Source organism: Papio anubis, chromosome 9, assembly GCF_008728515.1.
Source record: "Papio anubis isolate 15944 chromosome 9, Panubis1.0, whole genome shotgun sequence".
NCBI classification, from domain to species: Eukaryota; Metazoa; Chordata; class Mammalia; order Primates; family Cercopithecidae; genus Papio; species Papio anubis.
In genome coordinates, this window is record NC_044984.1 from 44,651,390 (window position 1) to 44,672,913 (window position 21,524).

The 21,524-nt window shown below is 48.8% G+C and overlaps 1 protein-coding gene across 4 annotated transcripts in view; it reads right to left on the reverse strand.

The window, feature by feature from the left end:
* The window catches only part of NCKAP5L (NCK associated protein 5 like), a 38,752-nt gene extending 18,392 nt beyond the window's left edge, over positions 1 to 20,360 (reverse strand). For 3 of the 4 annotated variants that reach the window (XM_009180694.4, XM_009180695.4, XM_003906346.5), the window contains exon 1: positions 19,886 to 20,360. The gene's annotated coding sequence lies outside the window, so the exon portion shown is untranslated. The remainder of the gene's footprint in view (positions 1 to 19,885) is intronic. The other variant, XM_017945857.3, reaches the window with a different exon arrangement.
* Positions 20,361 to 21,524: the final 1,164 nt, after the last annotated feature.

Genomic DNA, 21,524 nt, shown 5'->3' on the forward strand with positions numbered 1-21,524 from the left:
CCGGCCCTCAGCCAAGGCCTCCTGGCCCCTGGTGAGCCCCTCACTCACCAGCTGTTCCCCCCAGAGTCCTCTAGGGAGAGAAGCCAGGGAGCAGGAGTGGGGGAGGGTGGGCAGCTGTAGGAAGGCAGAGATGGAGAGCTCACTTAATCACAGAATCACCCGTAACGCCAACCGCTTCCCTCTGCGCCCTCCCCAGCTGCTTTCTGGAATCCCTCTTATTCTCCCAGCCCTTTTACCAGTCACACCCAAGAATCCACTTGTAAACAGCAATTTCTGTCCCCACAGCAAACACCCTTTCCAGCCAAGATCAGCCCTGGGCTGCTGAGGAGTGTGGGGAGGGACAGGAGGACTGAGGCCTGGCTCCCAGGGCACTTCTAGCCTGAAAGGGGCCACTAAATCCCTGGCCCAAAGCATCTTTCAGCCCTGAGAATTCCAACTGGTCTCTTCCCGCTTCAGGGTAAGAGGGCAGACAAGAATTTCCTTCCCTCCTCCTGACAACTGGTACTGGAGACACAATAGCCCTTCTGAGAGGCATCTGTCTTGGAAGGGGCCCCCTGCATCCCCCCAACTTCCTTTTCACAGGCATTCTAAGCACCTCAACCACCATGGCGTGGGTTCTTCCAAACCGGCTGCAGGATAGGTCCATGGCCCTTCCAGGAAGGGAAGAAGGAAGGGCAGTCGTGTTATGAGCCCCAAAGGCTTCCAGATTTCAACATCCCTCATCTCCCCTCCCTCAGAGCCCTCCTGCTCCCTGTCCACAGCATAATCCAGTAACAAAAATAGCAGCTGCTGGGGGTGGGGAGAGGGAAGGGGTGCCGACACAATGGGTTTATTTATAGGACCACACACCAGGGGCTCTGCAGCCAAGCAGCCCAGGCCCCACTCCCAAAAGTCCAGACTGTGCTGTCCTAGCCCAGCCGAGGGTACTGGAAACAGCCTCAGACCAGAAGGCAGAAGAGTCTAGCATTCAGTCCCAGTTCTAACTCTGCAAATAACTTACACGCTGTGTGACTAGGCAAATCATTCCGTCTCCCTGGGATGAGTTTCTTCACACCAGGTGGTTGTTGTTCTGCCACAGTGGTTCCCACAGTGGGGCCCAGGCACCCTGTGGCCCTCTCCAGGGGTCTGTAAGGTCAAAGCTGTTTTCCTAATACTACTAAGACACTATCTGCCTGTATTACTCCCATTCTCTCCTGAGTGTACAGTGGCATTTTCCAGATACTATGCTGTGTGATACCACAAAAGATTGAATACCAAAGCAGACAGGAGAGGCCAGCTTCCTTCTATTAAGTCAGACATGAGAGATTTGCAAAAATAGAGAACAATGACATTCTTATTATTTGTGTTTTTGGAACATATATAATTATATTTTTAAATAAAATGCTAACATGTGATGGGTTTATTGCTATTTTTAAACAAATTAATTAAATAACTGTAAGTATAACACATATAAACAAAAGTTCTTCGGGGTCTTCAAGTTTTAAGCATATAGAAGTGTCCTCAGACCAAAAAGTTGGAGTTGTTTTTCTAGAACAGTGCTGTCCAGTAGAACTTTCTGTGATAATGAACATGCTTAGTCTCTACTATCCAACATGGAAGGTATCTATTAGCTACACGTGGCTGCCGAACACTTGAAATGTGGCTAGTCCAACTGAGGAACTGAATTTTACATTTAATTTTAGATAGCCACATGCAAGCCCAAGAAGCTCCCTGGGATTCCTTGACTTGTGCATTCTAGGACAATGCTTCTTTCCACAAGGTGTGGATGTTGGAAAGGGACTTCTGTCCCCAGGCTTGTGCTTACGCTCTCTCTCACTCTCTTCCCCACCACAGAAGGCCAGCTCAGCTCCACTGTCAGTCCAGCCTGGCAATCCTGCCCGGCTCGAGTAAGAGAGCTACTCTCTCATTCTCTGCCATGAGTAGTATACACCCTGTCCACTCTCCTAAAACTTCTGGCCTCACCCTCCTGTTTCCCCAGAGGATTAAAGCCAGAAGGAAATCCCCTCACACATCCTGCCGCCACCATCCCAGCCCCCTCGGAACCCTCCCCACCTCCTCGTCCACTATTATAGCAGATGAGCTGCCCGCTCCCAGCCAAAGCTGGTACCGCTTGTCCCAGACTTACCCCATTTACGTCTTCAGTATCTACCTCCTGAATAGAGCTTTCCCATCTACCCTTTAAAACTTAAAATCTTTAAATCTTAAGAACAATCTTCTCGCTGGGCACAGTGGCTCACACCTGTAGTCCCAGCTACTTGGGAGGCTGAGGTGGGAGATCACTTGAGGGACTACCAGGCTGCGGCGAGTTATGACCCGGCTACTGCTGCACTCTAGCCTGGGCGACAGAGAGGGACCCTTTTTTTTCTCTTAAACAAACAAAACCAACAATCTTTGCTTGACATTTTCCCAGATACTGCCAAATTTCAAAAAATACTCTAGATACTTCAAAGCCAAACTTCTCAAAAAACACAAAAGAAAATCCCAAAACCATTTTCTCATTCCTCCCTCAACCTGGTCCAACTTCAGTGGTAAACACCACGATGCTAAATCCAAACAATATTTTTCAGTCCTCATTGCCGTCGCAGGTATAAGACCTCTGTGACCACTTCCTCCTGGACTTTTTTTCTTTTACGGAGTCTTGCTCTGTCGCCCAGGCTGGAGTGCAGTGGTGCAATTTCAGCTCACTGCAAGCACCGCCTCCCGGGTTCACGCCATTCTCCTGCCTTAGCCTCACGAGTAGCTGGGACTACAGGTGCCCGCTATTTTTTTTGTATTTTTCTTAGTAGAGACGGGGTTTCACCGTGTTAGCCAGGATGGTCTCGATCTCCTGACCTTGTGATCCACCCGCCTCGGCCTCCCAAAGTGCTGGGATTACAGGCGTGAACCACTGCGCCCAGCCACTGGACTTTTTTTAAGCTTTGAGACACAGTCCTTGTCTCACACAATTCACCCACTTAAAGTGTACAATTCAGTGGTTCTTGGTATACTCAGACATACGTGCAGTCATCACTATGGTTAATTTTAGAACACTTTTATTAGCTTTTTTTGTTCCTTTCCTTAATACTGCCCCCTCCCCACCCAGTCACAGGCAACCACTCATCTATTTTCTGTCTCTATGGATTTCCCTATTCTGGACATTTCATGTGAATTCAATCATATCATTGGTGCCTTTTACGACTGGCTTCTTTCACTTTGTGTGATGTTTTCAAGGTTCATCCACGTTGTTGCATGTTTTAGTACTCCATTCCTTTTGTTTTCTTTTTTTTTTTTTTAGACAGATGGTCTCGACAAGGTTTCACTCTTGTTACTCAGGCTGGAGTGCAATGCTGTGATCTCGGCTCACTGTAACCTCTGCCTCTCAGGTTCAAGCGATTCTCTTGCCTCAGCCTCCTGAGTAGCTGGGACTACAGGCACACGCCACTACGCCTGGCTAATTTTTGTATTTTTTAGTAGAGACGGGGTTTCACCATGTTGGCCAGGCTGATCTCGAACTCCTGACCTCAGGTGATCCTCCCGCCTTGGCCTCCCAAAGTGCTGGGATTACAGGCGTGAGCCACCACACCCAGCCTCCATTCCTTTTTATGGGTGAACAGTGCTCCACTGTACAGGCCAGCCACAGTTTATCCATCCATTCTACTGATGAACATTTGGCTTGTTTTCACTTTTTAGCTATTATGAATATTGCTATGAGCATTTATGTAGTTAGCCTTTGGCATCCCCAGGGGATTGGATCTAGGTCTCCTGCAAAAACCAAAATCTGAGGATGCTCAAGTCCCTTATATAAAAAAATGGTGCAGTATTTGCATATAACCTAAACACTTCCTCTGGTATACTTTACAAATCATCTCTAGGTTTCTTATCATACCTAAACAGTGTAAATGCTATGTAAATAGTTGTTAGACTATATATATAAACAATATGTATATTGTTTTAAGCTTTGTATTATTTTTATTTTTATTTTTTTTTATTGTTTTTTTTCTTCCAAATATTTTTGGCCCGCAGTTGGTTGGACCCTCCCCTGCAAATGTGGAGCACCAACTACACAAGTTTTTGTATAGATGTATGTTTTCCTTTCTCTTGGGTATATATACTTAGGAGTAGAATTGCTGGGTTATATAATAACCGCAGGTTTAATCATTTGAGGAACTGTCAGATTGTTGTCCAGAGCAGGTGTACCATTTTATAATCCCACCAGCAGTGTATGAGGGTTCTAATTTCTCCATACGGTCACCATTTATTATTTGATCTGCTGATTCCAGCCACCCAGTAAGTATGAAGTGAGATTTTATTGTGGTTTGAGTTTGTATCTCCCTGATGACTAATGATGTTAAGCATCTTTGCATGTGCTTATTGGCCATTTGTATCTCTTCCTTGGAGAAATGTTTTTCAAATTTTTGCTGATTTTTAAACTGGGGATTGTGTCTTTTTATTATCTAGTTGTGAGAATTCTTTAAAAAAAATTTTTTTTTTTGAGATAGAGTCTTACTCTGTAGCCCAGGCTGGAATGCAGTGGCATGATCTCAGCTCACTGCCACCTCTGCATCCTGGGTTCAAGCGATTCTCCTGTCTCAGCCTCCCGAGTACCTGGGATTACAGGCATGCGCTACCACACCTGACTAATTTTTGTATTTTTAGTAGAGATGGGGTTTCACCATGTTGGCCAGGCTGGTCTCGAACTCCTAGCCTCAAGTGATCTGCCCGCCTCGGCCCCCCAAAGTGCTGGGATTACATGCGTGAGACACTGTTCCTGGCCTACATTTTTTTTTTTTTTAAGAGACAAGATTTGGCTTGGCTCTGTCACTCAGGCTGGAGTGCAGTGCCACAGTCATAGCTTACTGTAACTTCAGACTCCTAGGCTCAAGTGGTCCTCCCACTTCAGCCTCCCAAGTAATCAGGACTACCACAGCTGGCTAATTTTAAAATTTTTTGTAGAGACAGGGTCTTGCCATACTGCCCAGGCTGATCTTGAACTCCTCCTAGTGATCCTCCTGCCTTGGCCTCCCAAAGCACTGGGATTACAGGGATGAGCAACTTTGCCCAGCCTAGTTTTCAGAACTCTTTACATATTCTAGATACAAGTCCTTTTTTATATATATATATGTGTGTGTCTGTGTGTGTGTGTATGTATATATATGTGTATATATATGCATATATATGTATATACATGATTTTAAAATATTTTCTTCCATTCTGTGGGCTGTCTTCTCACTTTCTTGAGGGTATCCACTTCTTCCTGGATGACTTCTCCCTTTCCTATTACATTCCCCTGCTCCTCCCACCCCTCTTCCACCTCTTCTTCTGTGTGCCTATGTGTTACTTTATGTATAAATACATACTTAAAAAAATACATAGTAGCACATTCTCATGGTTCCACATCTTTCTTTAGCAGAACAATTTTTAGAAAATGAAACTATAGCCTTTATATGGATCTTATCAGTTTTTGTACCAATATTCTGTTCCAAGATCCAATCCAGGATTCCACAGGGTACTTGGTCACCCAGTCTCCTTAGCATTTGCAATTCATGACAATCCCTCGACCTTTCTTTATCTTTCATCATCTTAACACTTCTGAAGGGACTAGTCAACATTTTGGAGAACGTCCTCCAGTTTGGGTTGTTTGATGTTCTCACTGATTAGACTGAGGTTATATGTTTTGACAAGAATACCACGGAGGTGATATACCTTCCCCAGGGCATTATATCTGAGGACACACATGATACCAAGTTTTCTTGTTCCTGGTGATGTTTTAACCTCATCACTTGGTTAGGCAGTATCTATTAATTGGTTTCTCCATTGTAAAGTCACTGTTTTTCCTTTTGTAATTAATATTTTGGGGGGCAATACTTTGCGACTATGCAAATATCCTATTTCTCCTTAAATTTTCACCCGGCAATTTTTAACCAAAATCAGTGGATCTTGCTTGTAGCAATTACTATGGTGTTCTAAAACATAATTTTCAATTTCCTATCTTCCTTCTATATTTATTAATTGCAAGTTTTCTATAAGGAAGAACTGTCCCTTCATCCCATTTAATCATGTATTTATATTGGTATGGACGAACTGGATATATATTTTTTTAATTAAAGAAAATTTTTTTTTTGAGACAGAGTCTTGCTCTGTTGCCCAGGCTGGAGTGCAGTGGCACAATCTCGGCTCACTGCAAGCTCCGCCTCCCCGGTTCACATCATTCTCCGGCCTCAGCCTCCCGAGTAGCTGGGACAACAGGCACCCACCACCACGCTCGGCTAATTGTTTTGTATTTTTAGCAGAGACGGGGTTTCACCGTGTTAGCCAGGATGGTCTCGATCTCCTGACCTCGTGATCCACCTGCCTTGGCCTCCCAAAGTGCTGGGATTACAGGCGTGAGCCACCACGCCCGGCCTAGATATTTATTTAATCTTTGGGTTATAATCCAATACTATCATCACATTTCATTGCTCAAATTCCAGCTATGGCCATTGGCCACTGAGAATCTTTCAGGCTGGGTCCTCCTTCCAACATGCTTCCTTTTTTTTTTAGACAAGTCTTGCCCTGTCGCCCAGGCTGGAGGGCAGTGGCGTGATCTCGGCTCAAGCGATTCTCATGCCTCAGCCTCCTGAGTAGCTGGGACCACAGGTGTGTGCCACTACACCTGGCTAATTTTTATGTTTTTAGTAGAGATGGGGTTTCACCATGTTGGCCAGGCTGGTCTCGAACTCGTGACCTCAAGTGCTCCACCCACCTGGGCCTCCCAAAGTGCTGGGATTACAGGCATAAGTCACCATACTCAGCCAGTGCTTCCTTTTTTTTCTTTTTTTCTTTTTCAAGCACTCTCTTGCCGTAAGATGTTCCTGGCTTATCTTGTATTTTCCTTGCCACAACCACTTTTCCAAGGAGCTCCACCATAGCAACCTTCTAAAACTATAAATCTGATTGTGTTCTTCCCACTTCAAATCTTCCCACGACCTCCTACTGCTTCTGGGACCGACCAAAGCCCTCAACACAACCCTCGAAGCCCTGCCTTTGTCTGGCCCCTGAGCAACTCTTTGGACAAGCTTTCCTGGACTCATGCAGCCTCACTGTTCTATCTTCTTCAAGTGCCTCCTGCAGGATCAGTATTTCCAAATGCAATGCAGCCTGTTCTTGAACATTCCCTGTGAAGAGGAGGGGACTCCCCATACTGTTAAAAGGGGAGCTCCCCCAGGAGAGGCTCTTGCTTGTATTTCTGCACTCCCTGCCACATCCTCTGCCAGTGTACCACTCCTACCAACCAGACCAGGCCCTGAGCCACCCTGCCCCCTGCAGAACTGGTGATCTCCTTTCATTCTCGCCAGAAAAAAGGTTAGAAAGAAGGGACAGTAGACCATCCTGGCTAACACAGTGAAACCCCATCTCTACTTAAAAAATACAAAAAACTAGCCGGGTGAGGTGGCGGGCGCCTATAGTCCCAGCTACTCGGGAGGCTGAGGCAGGAGAATGGTGTAAACTCAGAAGGCGGAGCTTGCAGTGAGCTGAGATCCGGCCCCTGCACTCCAGCCTGGGCGACAGAGCAAGACTCCGTCTCAAAAAAAAAAAAAAAAAAAAAAAGAAAGAAGGGACAGCTAAGAACATACCTGGGCTCATCAGGTTCCCCGAAAGACCCCTAACTATCCTCCACCAAATGGCTCTTAAGGCCCACAGGACAAACCATACTGAGGGGTGAGGAAGAGACATTTTCAGATTTGTTCCTGACCCTTTCAAAGTTCTCAACCCTCTCAAAAAAAGAAAAAAAAAAGCCAGAAGCGGTGGTTCACACCTGTAATCCCAACACTTTGGGAGGCCAAGGTGGGCAGATTAAGAGGTCAGGAGTTTGAGTCCAGCCTGACCAACATGGTGAAACCCTGTCTTTACTAAAAATACAAACATTAGCCGGGCGTGGTGGCAAGCGCCTGTGATCCCAGCTACTTGGGAGGCTGAGGCAGGAGAATTGCTTGAACCCGGAAGGCAGAAGTTGTGATGAGCCAAAATCGCGCCACTGCACTCCAGCCTGGGTGAGAGTGAGAGTCCGTCTCAAAAAAAAAAAAAAAAAAAAAAAAAAAAAAAGGTTCTCAACCCACTCTTAGGACTCAGTGACTCTCTCTGGCAAATAGTACTAACCTATTCATTCTACAGATATTTCTGGACTGACAAACTCACTAGGAAATGCATTGCTTGGGTATATAGCTGGGGGCAATTCAGAGAAGGGTCAGCTCTTGGGCTTCTGGGAGCTTTCAGTCTATAGGGGACATAAGACATGCAAGAAAAAAAATCAGCAGCCTTTCTATATGTTAACAATGAACTACCTAAAAAAGTACAAAATAATAAAATATTCCAGAATAAGTTTAACCAAGGAGGTGAAGGATCTCTACACTAAAAACTATAAAACACTGATAAAAGAAATTGACATGAATAACTGGAAAGATGTCCCATGTCAGGGATTGGAATAATTAATATTTTTAAAATGTCCATAAATACCCAAAGCAATCTACAGATTCAATGCAATCCCTATCAAGTTACCAATTATATTTTTCATAGAAATAGGAAAAAAAATCCTAAAACTCATATGGAACCGTAAAAGACCCCAAATAGCCAAAGCAATATATCTGACAAAAGAATTACTTTGATAGAGTAAATAATAGAGGTTAAAATCCTCTTATTTCTAGAATATAGGAATTGAACCTACCCCTGAGAATCCAAAATTCTCCGTGCTACCTATCACACCACATCCTAGAGTAAAGCCAGGTAAATAAGCTGAACAAAAGTTTGTTCTTAAGCAAAAGAACAAACTTGGAGACATCACACTACCTGATTTGAAGAACCTACTACAAAGCTATAGTAATCAAAATAGCACGGTACTGGCATAAAAACAGACACTAGACGAATGGTTCAGAATAGAGAGACCAGAAATAAATCCACATGTTTACAGTTAATTAACCGCTGACAAAGATGCCAAGAACACACAACAGGGAAAGGACAGTCTCCTTAGTAATTAGTGTTGAGAAAACTGGATATTCACATGCAGAAGAGTAAAATTAGATTAGACCCTCATCTCACACCATATACAAAAATCAACTAAAAATCTATTAAAAACTTAAACCTGGCCAGTCGCAGTGCTCATGCCTATCATGCTAGCACTATAGGAGGCTAAGGCAGGCAGATCACTTGAGGTCAGGAGTTTGAGACCAGCCTGGGCAACGTGGTGAAACCTCCTCTCTACTAAAAATACAAAAATTAGCTGGGTGTGGTGGCTCATGCCTGTAATTCCAGCTACTTGGGAGGCAGAGGCACAGGAATCTCTTGAACCCAGGAGGTAATGGAGGTTGTAGTAAGCTGAAATCTCACTGCTGCACTCTGGCCTGGGTTACAGAGCAAGACTCTGTCTTGAAAAAAACAAAACCAAACCTTAAACCTGACCAGAAACTGTAAAACTACTAGAAGAAAATAAAATACAGGGGAAAGACTCCATGACATTGGTCTGGGCAATGACTTTTTGGATATGACCCCAAAAGCACAGGCAACAAAGGGGATTACATCAAACTAAAAAGCTTCTGCAGAGCAAAGGAAACAGCAGATTAAAGAGACAATCAACAAAATAGTAGAAAATATTTGTAAACCACACATCTCATTCACTCAGGCTGGAGTGCAGGCTGGTTGCAGTGGTACAATTATGGCTTACTGTAACCTCAAACTCCTGGGCTCAGCTGATCCTCTCACTTCAGCCTCCCGAGTAGCTGGGACTATAGGCATGCATCACCATGTCCAACTAATTTTTTGGATTTTTTTTTTGTAGAGACAGGGTTTGACCATGTTGCCCAGGCTGGTCTCGAACTCCTGGGCTCAAGCAATCTGCCTGCCTCAGCCTCCCAAAGTGCTGGGATTATAGGCATGAGCCACTGTGCAGAGCCCGACATTTCTTAAAAGACATACAAATGGCCAGTGGGTATATGAAAAAATGCTCAATATCACAAATCATCAGGGAAATGTAAATTTAAACTACAATGAGATATTACTTCACACATTTAGAATATTATAAAAAAGACAAAATAATAAGTGTTGGCAAGGATGTGGAGAGAAGGGAACCCTTGTACACCATTGGAGGGAATATAAATTAGTATAGCCACTATGGTAAATAGTATGGAAGTTTCTCAAAAAACTTAAAATAGGCCAGACCAAGTGGCTCACACCTATAATCTTAACACTTTGGGAGGCCAAGGCAGGAGGATCACTTGAGGCCAGGAGTTCAAGACCAGCCTAGATAACACAACAAGACCCTGTATTAAAAAAAAAAAAAAAAAAGGCTGGGCGCGGTGGCTCATGCCTGTAATCCCAGCACTTTGGGAGGCTGAGGTGGGCGGATCACAAAGTCAGGAGATTGAGACCATTCTGGCTACATGGTGAAACCCCATCTCTACTAAAACTACAAAAAATTAGCCGGGCATGGTGGCGGGCGCCTCTAGTCCCAGCTACTTGGGAGGCTGAGGCAGGAGAATTGCTTGAACCCCGGAGGCAGAGCTTGCAGTGAGCTGAGATTGCGCCACTGCACTCCAGCCTGGGCGACAGGGCAAGACTACATCTCAAAAAAAAAAAAAAAAAAAAAAAAAATTAAAAACCGTTAAATGGAACTACCATTAAATCAGGATGTTGAAGAGATATCTGCACTCCCATGTTTATTCATTGCAGTCAAGATATGGAACCAACCTAAGTATCCATCAGTAGATGAATGGATAAGGAAAAGATGCTATATACACATAATAGGACACTATTCAGCCCTAAAAAAGGAGGAAATCCTGTCATTTGTAACAACATGGATGAATTTGGAGAACACTATGTTATGTGAAATAAGCCAGGCACAGAAAAATACCACATGATCTCACTTATATATGGATTCTAAAAAGTTGAATGCGTAGAAGCAGAGGATTGCTTGAGCCCAGGAGTTCAGGACCGGTCTGGGCAACATAGCAAGACTCTGCCTCAAGGGAAAAAAAGAAAACAGACATGTGGATAGATAGCTGTACTATGAAGGAAGTTTCATAAGAGGAGTCTGTTGAAGAACTTTAAAAATCAAGAAAGAAATATTGGAGTTTTTCAGAATTGGAGACATCAAGTGAACAGAAGGTAAAGACAGGTGGGGTTTACATACAATGAAAAGGGAAGGGTGTCATTCCACACAGAAGGAAGGGCAGAAACAGAAGTGAGGAGGCAGAAACCTCTGGGTGTATATGGAACCAGAATGACTCAGTGCTGCTGGATCTAAGGACATTTGAAGGTGATTGTTTCCTGCTTCCCGGCCCATGCCAACAACTAACTCCTCTCCTATCCCCTGGCAGAATTAGGGAGTTGCATCTTTTCAATATCCTGGGCATAACCAGAGACACATGCTGGGTCCCACAGGAGGAACCAAGGCAGAGAGGCTCCTGGAGGTGATGGCGAAGGTGATGGCAGAGCTGACCACTGAAACATCAGCTATTAGTATTTTCTCCCAGGTCTGAGACAATAGGGCCTAGGAGGCTGCACCTGCAGGGGGAGGAGAGCTGGGCAGATACGCTTCCAGCTCCTAGTGCCCATCCCCTAAACTTTATCTCCTGGCCTTTTTTTTTTTTTTCCGAGATGGAGTTTTGCTCTGTCACCCAGGCTGGAAGGCAGTGGCGTGATCTTGGCTTACGGCAGCCTCCACCTCCCGGGTTCAAGCGATTCTCCTGCTTCAGCCTCCCAAGTAGCTGGGACTACAGGCATGTGCCACCACGCCTGGCTAATTTTTGTATTTTTAGTAGAGACCGTGTTTCACTATGTTAGCCAGGATGATCTCGATCTCCTAACCTTGTGATCCACCCACCTCAGCCTCCCAAAGTGCTTGGATTACAGGCATGAGCCACTGCGCCCAGCCCCTCAATCTCCTGGCTTCTTTCTACAACAAGAATAGGCTCTGGCCAGCCAATATGCCTTCTGCATTCAAGCAACTCCAGTGCTCAGCTAGTGGGCACCATCCAGCCAGACCCCAGAGGCGACACCCCAAGCTGCTAGCTCTGGGCTGGGAGGAGAAAACAGCTCTGGTTCGCCCACAAGCCCCCACTAGGCTCTGCTCTTGTTTGTGATCACAAACAGGAGGCAGGCTTTTGGGATTCTGCTCCTGAGATTCATGCAGCCAAACCACATGACCCTAGGTGAAGCTGGCACCCCACTGGGTCTCAGTTTCCTTCCTGTAAAATGGGGGTCAGCCCTCTGACTCCTCTCCCCTGCAGGGCACAGGAGAGAAGAATATCCCATCTAGAGAAGGACTGCAGCTGAGGAGCCAGGTCCCTTGTGCGGGATAGGGGTGGGGTAAGGAGCTCCGCAGGGCCTTCAGGGATAAACTGCTGGCTTTGATGCTGCCTTGCTCCTCCAAGGCCTGCAGGCTTCCCAGGAAAGCAGTGGGGGAGGAGAGAGGAAGGGGTGGCAAAGCCAAGAGTTTTAGCCTTCTTCTAGCCTGGAGGACAGGAAGTGAGGTGCTGTCTACAGAGGAAGTGAGAAGCAAACCCCCGTCCCCACCCCCCAACTTCCCCTCAGCCTGGAGTGGAAAGAAAGGCTCCAGCTTCAGGAGCCTGCAGGCTCACAGCTGGGGAAATAGAAGGTGATGCAATGTGGGTAGGGGAAGAGGAATGATCAGCACCATCTGGAAGAGAAGAGGGTCTCCTGTCTTGGGCACAATAATACTCAAGGGACCCAGGACACCCCACAGACTGGGGGAGTGGGGAGAAGAGAAGCCACTCAAGCCAAGTTGAGAAAGCCAGTATTCCAGGCCACGTGGTACCCACATCTGCAGTCCTGGCCTGACTCCTGCTCCCAGCATGTGTGCCATGTCATGCGCCTCAGCACGGGCCACCCCCAGCACTAGGTGGGGCAAGTCCTCGGAGCACTTGCTCTTATAGCACGTGTCCTTTCTTTGCAACCCTTATCACGGCTATAATTATAAAACCATTTAATTACTTGATTAACGTGGACTTTTTTGATCACCACTTATCCCTAGAGATTAGCACAGCACCTGGCACACAGTAAATTCTAAATAATCTGCTGGCTGAATAAATAGGCCGCTCATATAGCTTGAGAATTCCTCAGAGGCCAGTTTGGCCTGAATCCTGACATCTGAATGAAGTTCGGTATACAAAGGTGAATGAACACTGCTCATGACTTGGGGCCAACTGGGGAACCCTGGGATGAGTGGTCAAGGCCAGTGCTATGGTCTGAATGTTTGTATCCCCGCAAATCCACATGTTGAAATCCTAATACCCAAGGTAATGCTATTGTGGGGCAGCAGGGCAGGGGTGCTTTGGGACGTAAATAGGTCATGGAGGTGGAGCCCTCATGAAGGGGATTAGTGCTCTTATGAAAAGGGGCCTGGTGAGATTCCTCACCCCTTCCACCATGTGAGGACACAATAAGAAGCCTCTGTCCAGGAATCAGAAAGCTGGCCCTCACCAGACACCAGATCCGCCCTTGCCTTCACCTTGGACTTCCCAGCCTCTAGAGCTGTGAGAAATAAATTTCTGTTGTTTCTAAGCTGCCTAGCTTATGGTATGTTGTTACAGCAGCTCAAACAGACTAAGACAGCCAGAAACGGGAGAGCTGACATAGGTGGTAGGAGAAATCCAGGCACACCCAGGTACTGCTAATAGGTAAGGCAACAAATACAGTAGACACACTATGCTGTATTTTGGGTAAGAATGAAAAAAAAAGAATATATATTTGTGTGTGTTTGGTATTGTGTAAGGAAACTCAAGGGATATATAAGAAACTAATAAATGATTATGGGGGAAAAGGGGATGGAGGTGGGGGTGAGATTTTTTTTTTTTTTTTTGAGACAGGGTCTTACTGTTGCCTAGGCTGGAATGCGGTAGCTCAATCTCTGCTCACTGCAACCTCTGCCTCCTGGGTTCAAGTGATCCTCCCACCTCAGCCTCCCCAGTAGCTGGGACTACAGGTGCACACCACCACACCCGGCTAATTTTTATATTTTTTGGTGGAGATGAGGTTTCACTGTCTTAGTTAGGCTGGTCTCGAACTCCTAACCTCAAGTGACCCACCCACCTTGGCCTCCCACAGTGCTGGGCATGAGCCACAGTGCCCAGCAGAGATTTCAATTTTCAAACTATATTTATAAAACCTGGTGAAAAAAGAAAACAAAACTGCAAAAAATATTAGAAGGAATCAAACTATTCAACAAGTTGATTTCTTTTTTTTTTTTTTTTTTTTTTTTTTTTGAGACGGAGTCTCGCTGTGTCGCCCAGGCTGGAGTGCAGTGGGGCGATCTCGGCTCACTGCAAGCTCCGCCTCCTGGGTTCACGCCATTCTCCCGCCTCAGCCTCCGAGTAGCTGGGACTACAGGCGCCCGCCACCTCGCCCGGCTATTTTTTTGTATTTTTAGTAGAGACGGGGTTTCACCATGTTAGCCAGGATGGTCTCGATCTCCTGACCTCGTGATCCACCCGCCTCGGCCTCCCAAAGTGCTGGGATTACAGGCTTGAGCCACCGCGCCCGGCCGCAACAAGTTGATTTCTAAAGCTCCTCCCAGCTGTGGCATTCACCCTCTTCCAGGCCCCTAGGACAAGGGAGCAGGTGAGGCGGCCAGTCAGATGAATGTGGGGGCTCCATCCCAGGGTTGCTGATGCCTTCACATCCTTTCTTCTCCAGCCATCTTGCCCTGGGTTAGCAGAGAGGCCCTCCTAACCCCAGGCTGTGGTGTGGGCATGGTAACACCACTATTCAGAAGTTGGTCATGGGCACTTCTACCTGGGTAAGAGTTGGGTTTATTCTAGGTCGCTCAGAAGGGGGACAGTCTGGTCAGGGGCAGAGGCAGAGGGCAGGGGAAAGTTTGGGGCCAGTGGGGTAAATGGCTCCTGGAAGTGCCTGGTGCTGCTGTGGGCAGGTTCTGGGGGTGTCTGAACAGATCCTTGTACAGAAGGGCCGATTATAGCCCCCACATCAAGCCAGCTGGGAGTGAGGTAAATCAGCCCCTGGGAACTGCAACTGCTGAGAACCCCAGAGACACACCCCGGGAGTTCCAGGGCCCCTCACAGCCCTGCCTAGAAAAACCTTGACCATTGGCCTACCAGAGAGTCTACGGGCAGGGACAATTTCAGGCTGAACTACATGAGAGTGAGGAGACATGCAGACCACAGGTTCTAAGCAGCACCTGTCACTCAAGCCCTGCAGGCAACAACAGGAGCAGCAGAATGGGGTCTTCTCTCCTCTAAGACATCTATACTTGGAAAAAAAAAAAAAGCATAGTGAATATTGGAGAATTCCCAGAGTTCAAGGACCAGCATAAGGTACAGGGTGTTGTGTCTGACTGGGCTCTTCTCAGCAGCTGCTGGGTTTTAGAAATCGGTAATAACAGCAACAATAATTCACCTTAATAACAGCCTGGCCTCCTCTTTCATCTGCGTAACTCCCAGAGCTGGGAAAATGGTAATTATCGAGCAGGTGCCACACCCCAATGGTGATGCATAATTAATCCAGGAACACTGGCTGGGAAACTGAGGCCCAAGGAGAAGGATTTCCCCTCGCAGAGAGCTACAGACACAGGTGCCAAGGGCTGCTGGGCGGAGGGGGGTGAGGGTGCCAGTTCCACACCTGTAGTGTTTTGGGAAGGTGCTGAAGACAGGGGCACTCATTCCAGAGTCCTCCAGACTTGGGTTTGGGGAGAGGTGAAGAAAGACCCAGATAAGTGTCCCAAGCCCCCTCCTAGGCTGCGGCAGGGCCTGGTGAGTAGCCCTGGCTGGAAGTCAAGGCCTCTGTTCTTGAGCCCATGCCCTACCCTCCCAGAGTATCACAAAGCAGGCTGACAGCTGCCTCAGGCACCTCCACATCTCTACAGTATGCCCAGGCGCCACAGGGTAAGTGAGTGCAGCCCTCCGAACAGCCCCACGCCACAGGCATAGTTCATGAAGTGGGAGTGGGGAGCACCTTACAGCCAGGTAGGCAGATCAGATCAAGAGGAGTGAAGAAATGGGGGAGACGGCTTCTTGGGAACCCCAGCCCATCTCTGAAGCCCCCTTGCATCCTTGGTACTGATCCTAAAATAAAGAGATCCTTCCTACAGCAAGGCCTGTCTGGCCAGTGCTGTAGAAACCTGCCAGGGAGGTCCAGTTGGCGTATGCCCTCTAAGAGGGCAGAGGACGGTGGGCAAAGCATCCTAAGAGACCAAAGACCTTTTCCCACTGTGTCCACAGAGGGAACCAGTAGAGACTCAAACTAGAAGGGAAGGGTAAACAAAGATGGAGGCATTGCATATGCAGGTCCATCCACAGCCTGCTGCGTGCCTGGTACTGTGACAGATGCCAGGACAGAAAAAATCTAAGTTCCCGAAAAACCACAAGAGCCAAGACAGGCAGCAACCAATGACCTTGTCCTCCAACCCTCCAGGTCAGTGTCTGGGGGAAAATATTATGGGTCTTGTTCTCAGGGATTTGAAGTTGTTTTTCCTCAGCATGTTACAAAGCTGACCAGAGCCCCTGGGCGGTCCTGCGATAACACTCTGACTCTCCGAGGGCCCAGCTTTCTGCTATCTCAGGTTCAAGAACTGGCCCTCTCTGCTTTAAATCCAGCCAGGCTACCTCATGCATAAAACATTAAGGCAGAATGGGACCATGTGAAACTACAGAGCAGAATCAGGAGGCCTGCCTCTGACACTCACCACCGCATGAATCACTTCCCGCTCTGGACTTCAGTTTCCCCATTTTTAACATGAGGGCGTTGGACTAGACTGTCTCTAGGATTCCTTCCAACCTATGCTCTGTGTTGTTTTGATGTAGTGGCAGATCCCAGATTGATTTACATAAATTTGCATGTTCAATCAGAAACCCCAAACTCCAAGTATAGAAAATCCAATCAGTCCATTAATGCAGCCAGACTGGGGCTCGGGGAACCTGCCAGGTTTGGGTGAGGGTTGTCGAAGGAGACGGTGGGAGCGGTGTTGAATTGGGGGAGGGGCTGAGAAGCAGGGGCTAGAAAGGGCACTTGTTTTGAGAGATGCAGCTCCAGTGACTCAGGCATGATGGGGTCAGGGACCCCACTTCGGCTGTCAGGCAAGGGCCCTTTCTCCTCCTGCTTCTAACGGGGCCTCTGGCTGGCCAGCCTCAGAGCCACACCCCAAGAGGGAACAGCAGCCTCTGCCTAGTAACAGCTGCATCCTTCAATCTGACAGGGACTCCAGCATTAGCCACTTTCTGGGAAACTGACCTCCCTGGGAGCTTCCATTATCCATTCCAAGGGCTCACAGCAGTAAGGAAGGCTTCCTTGGGGTTTAACCTAAACACCTCCTGCTGCAGCTTCACCCTCATAGGCAGCAGGGCCCAGGGCAGAGGGCTTCCCAGGCCCAGGAGAGCCAGCAGAGGGAAAAGCAATGCAGGGAGAATGTGCCCCTACATGAGCAAACCCAGGGCTTCCTTAACCACCACCTCTCCTTCAACATTCCCCTTCAACTGGGAGACCGAGGATGAAAACAAACAAGAAGAACTTCAAGACCTCTGGCTCTTGGGCTGGAAAGCAAGTCCCAACCTGGAGAGCCCAACTCCTGACGAAGTCCTACCCCCGGGAGGGAAGGGGCTGGGAAAGGTGGGGTGGGTGCAGTTTCTCCTCACTGCTGCCACTGGCTGGTTTGGCAGGGCCTGGGAGGCTGGCTGGGCTGGATGAGGGCAGTGGGGAAGATTCCTTAGCCCCTTGCCTGGGACCTGGGGATGTGAGTACAGCAGTGAGGTGGGCAGGGCTGGGGATGGGATGGGCAAAAGCAGTGGGGCCCTCCTTGCCCTCCTCCTATAAGAGGGCGGGTGGGTGAGTGTGTTGTGCTCCCTGGCCCAGATCCTAAAACAAGTCCCAACAGCTGAGACGTAAACTGTCTCCTGGGAATCTGCTTACCCTGCTGGCCCTTGGCTGCCTCCTCCTCTCTCAGCTCTTCTTCAAAGGGCCAGGATGTCTCACCACAGGCGTGATGGGTGGGCCAAACCCAAGCCAGCAGGAGTTCATATCCCAAGGCACCAGGGGTGTGTGGGACAAGGTCTACTCTCAGGCATAGAATAAGGGAATCTGTTCTCTCTACGCAGGGTTCTAATCCTAAGTAATTGCAATTTAAAGCACACCCAACACTTTAGCACCCTCTAAATGGGACCATTCTGCCAGAGGACCTTTCTCCCCTATAGATTCACCCATCAGTGAAACCATTCAATGTCAAAAAGTGGACGGGAATATTAGAGCTATCTAGTCCAACTACTGAATTTTAAAGATGGGGAAACTGAGCCCCAGAGAGCAAACTGTCTCGGCCAAGGTCATACAGCAAGCTAGGAAAAGTAGGGACCAGAGCTTCTGACTCTGTCTTTATTGATACCAGCTTGGTCCCCAAACACTTAGGTCTTCACCGGCCTGTCATGAAGATCTTTCTTCCCTGCCAACCACGGCACCTGCCCCTCCAGGTCCTCACTCTTTTCCTGAGGGCCAGAGCTGGAGAAAGATGCCACCTCATGCACAGACCATAGCCTTTGAAAACAAGCTTGAATTTGGGACTATCTCCCCGGACAGGAATACACACGGTTTCTTTGGGATAGGAAACCCCACTAACTCCAGGTTGTTTTTAGGAAGATGGGGGGACCAATTTGAGAAGTGAATTCCTGTCACACAAGGAGTCTCAGAGAGCCAGATGGCGTAATGTCTGCAAGGGAGGGTCTGCAACAAGGCAAATGGGCTATGTTCATTTTCCCCAAAAGTACTGACCATAAACCGGTTAGGCATTGACACCCTTTTTACCGCTCCCCAGGACCACCCCTGCCCGGGCTACTTCCTCTGGCTGACCACTGTGCTTAAGAAGGAGGACCCATGAAGGAGCGGGAGAAGTGGGAGGGAGGGATTGCCTCTACAGCCAGAGAACTCCTTAGCCCAAGATCCCTAGCTCCTCAGCAAGGCAGGCCTTTAAGAAGTAGCAGCTGGAGAGACTAGGTAGACTGGGCTGATCCAGCCCTGGGATGCCTGGAAAACTAGGCCTGTGGGAGGCGAGGGCCCTCTGTGCCCTTGGGGCCATGCCAGGACTGGAGACAACGCAGGGCCTTGGGCCCAGGACAAGGAGAGGGGAGCTAGGATCCGGGCAGCCGCTTTCTTAGTTGGGCTAAGCCAGGGGAGCGTCGGGCACAGATGAATTCTCTGCATTCTTCTGGCACCGCAGCCAGCACCCTGAGGGCCTTTTCTGCAGGCGCTGCCCTGTCCCTGCTCCCTGCCCAACCAACCCTCTTCCCTCCCTTAGCTTCTCTTCAGCTTGCAGCCCGCCAGGTCCTTCCTCCTTCCCGCAGCCCCTCAAAGCCTCTGAAGGGCTGTTCTCCAGGAGACCCGCTCTTTCCGCCTCTCCCCGCCTTCCTCAGGCCCTACCGCCCCAGGCCACGGGGACTGGAAGGAGTGCGAAAGGGAGCCCCAGGCTCGTCTCCGCGCCTGCGCTTTGGGGAGAGAGCCCCTCCCCCCGCAATAACCCGGCACCGCTAAGCGGCACCCGGACGGTGGGATGCGGGTTGGGTGGGGTGGGCAGCTGGGGCAAGGTCAGTGCTTTCAAAGAGGGAGGGGAGCCCGGCCCCCGGAACATCCCCCACTCCCGAAAGTTTCCCTTCCGGGGCCACTGAGTGTGCGCGAGGATGGCGCGGGGGGCGGGAGGGGGTGGGGTGGGGGTGCACAGAGTCTCAGCCGGACCCCCGAGGAGGGTGCAGCTGGAGGGAGGGACGGAGGGGCGGCCAGTATGGTTTGGGTAGGAAGCCGCGACGCCCTCTCTGACCCTGTACTGCCACGAGAGCCTTACCCTCTACACCCCACTTCCCCCGGCACGGAGCTACAGATCCCCCCCGCACTCGCCGCTCTTTCAATCCCAAGTAGACCCAGAACTCACCGAAATCAGGTGTTGAGCTGGGCCAGGGCAGGCCGGATCCGCCAGGTCCATGGCCGCGGTTGGGGGCGGGGGGCAGAGAAAGGGGGGTGCCGGAGCCGCCTCCTGATGTCAAGGCTTTAAAGGGGCCGGAGAGCCCCGCCCCTGGCTCTGACCCCGCCTCCCTCCTCCCTAGCAGCCAATCCACATTCACCCTGGATGCGCGCCCCTCCCAGCCCCCTCCAGATGTTCCCAGGACGCCAGCTAAGTCTGCCCGGCCGGCGCGCGCCGCTTCCGCTCTGGTGGGAAGGACCTCCCTTCCCCCTCTGTAGAAACACTTTCTCCAGGCCCGGCCGGGCTTGGTAAACCTCAGCCGTGCCTGGGTAGAGGACGCCGGGCTGGGCCGAGCGGGGGTGGAATGAGGGCGTCTAGAACAGAGAAAACTAAGTAGCTGCGCGCGGACCCACAGGCATGCGCGTTTGCTTCTGTGGGGCTGGGCGTGCACGTGTATGTGTGGTTGTGAGCGTCGGTGTTTGTCATTTGCCTTCCTGCATACGTGTTGGGTGTAAATCCATAGGGAAAGTCTTGAGTGCCTCTTTGGCCTTAAATGCTACCGCCTCTCTCTTCTTTATCCAGGATAGGGTCGTCCCCCCAGTAATCTGGAAAACAGTGATAGGAACAGGCTCCGCTCATCGACAAGCAGTGCTGGCTGTTTCCTCACTGGTTTGGGAGGGAAGGCTGAGCAGAAAAAGGATACAACCTTGTTCTCAACCACTTGCTATCTCGGTGGGGATAAGGAAAAGCAAACAGCCCATCCAGGCCCCTGCAGAGCCTCAGAGCTTTCAATATCATTCCCATTAGTCCTTAATTAAACACTTACTTGCCCTTGCCTAAATACCGTATAAACCTCACAACCTGCATTGTAGTGACTGCCCCAGAAATGTAGGTTCTCAACTGGGTTCTGCAGGGAAATACGAAGGAATCCCTAGGCACCGTCTCTGCCTACTTCATTAAAATTTCTTTTGTTGTGAGTATACAAAGGAGGCAGCTTAGAGTATCATATTAGTCCAATAAAGGAACATAAAAAGGGAATTCAGAGTGCTCAGATTGGCTAGGATTAGGAGTTCTTTTCTGAAGGAGGCTTATTTAAACACGGGATTTGAAGGGCAGAGAGAACTTGAGTAGGGTCCAGGCAGGGTAAAGGCCACAAGGAGACTCAGATAGGAAAGAACAAATTATCTGCATAGGACCGTGAGCAGATCACTGTGGTACGCTGGAAAGTGGAAGAAGTTAATGGAAGAGGTTTCCTACGGAGGAGAGCAGAAGAAGGATACGGATGTGACAAGGCATAAGATAAGTCATTTTGGGTTCTTGAGCATAGAGGTAGCTTGATGAAAAGAGTGCCCAAGGACAGCTATTACTGGAACCTAAAAGATGTCTTGATAGTTACTCCCACCAACTTTTTCATTTTTTTTGCTTAAAAAATATTTTATTCTGGTTGGGCATGGTGGCTCACGCCTGTAATCCCAGCACTTTGGGAGGCCAAGGCAGGCGGATCACAAGGTCAGGAGATAGAAACCATCCTGGCTAACACGGTGAAACCCCGTCTCTACTAAAAATACAAAAAATTAGCCGGGCATGGTGGTGGGCACCTGTAGTCCCA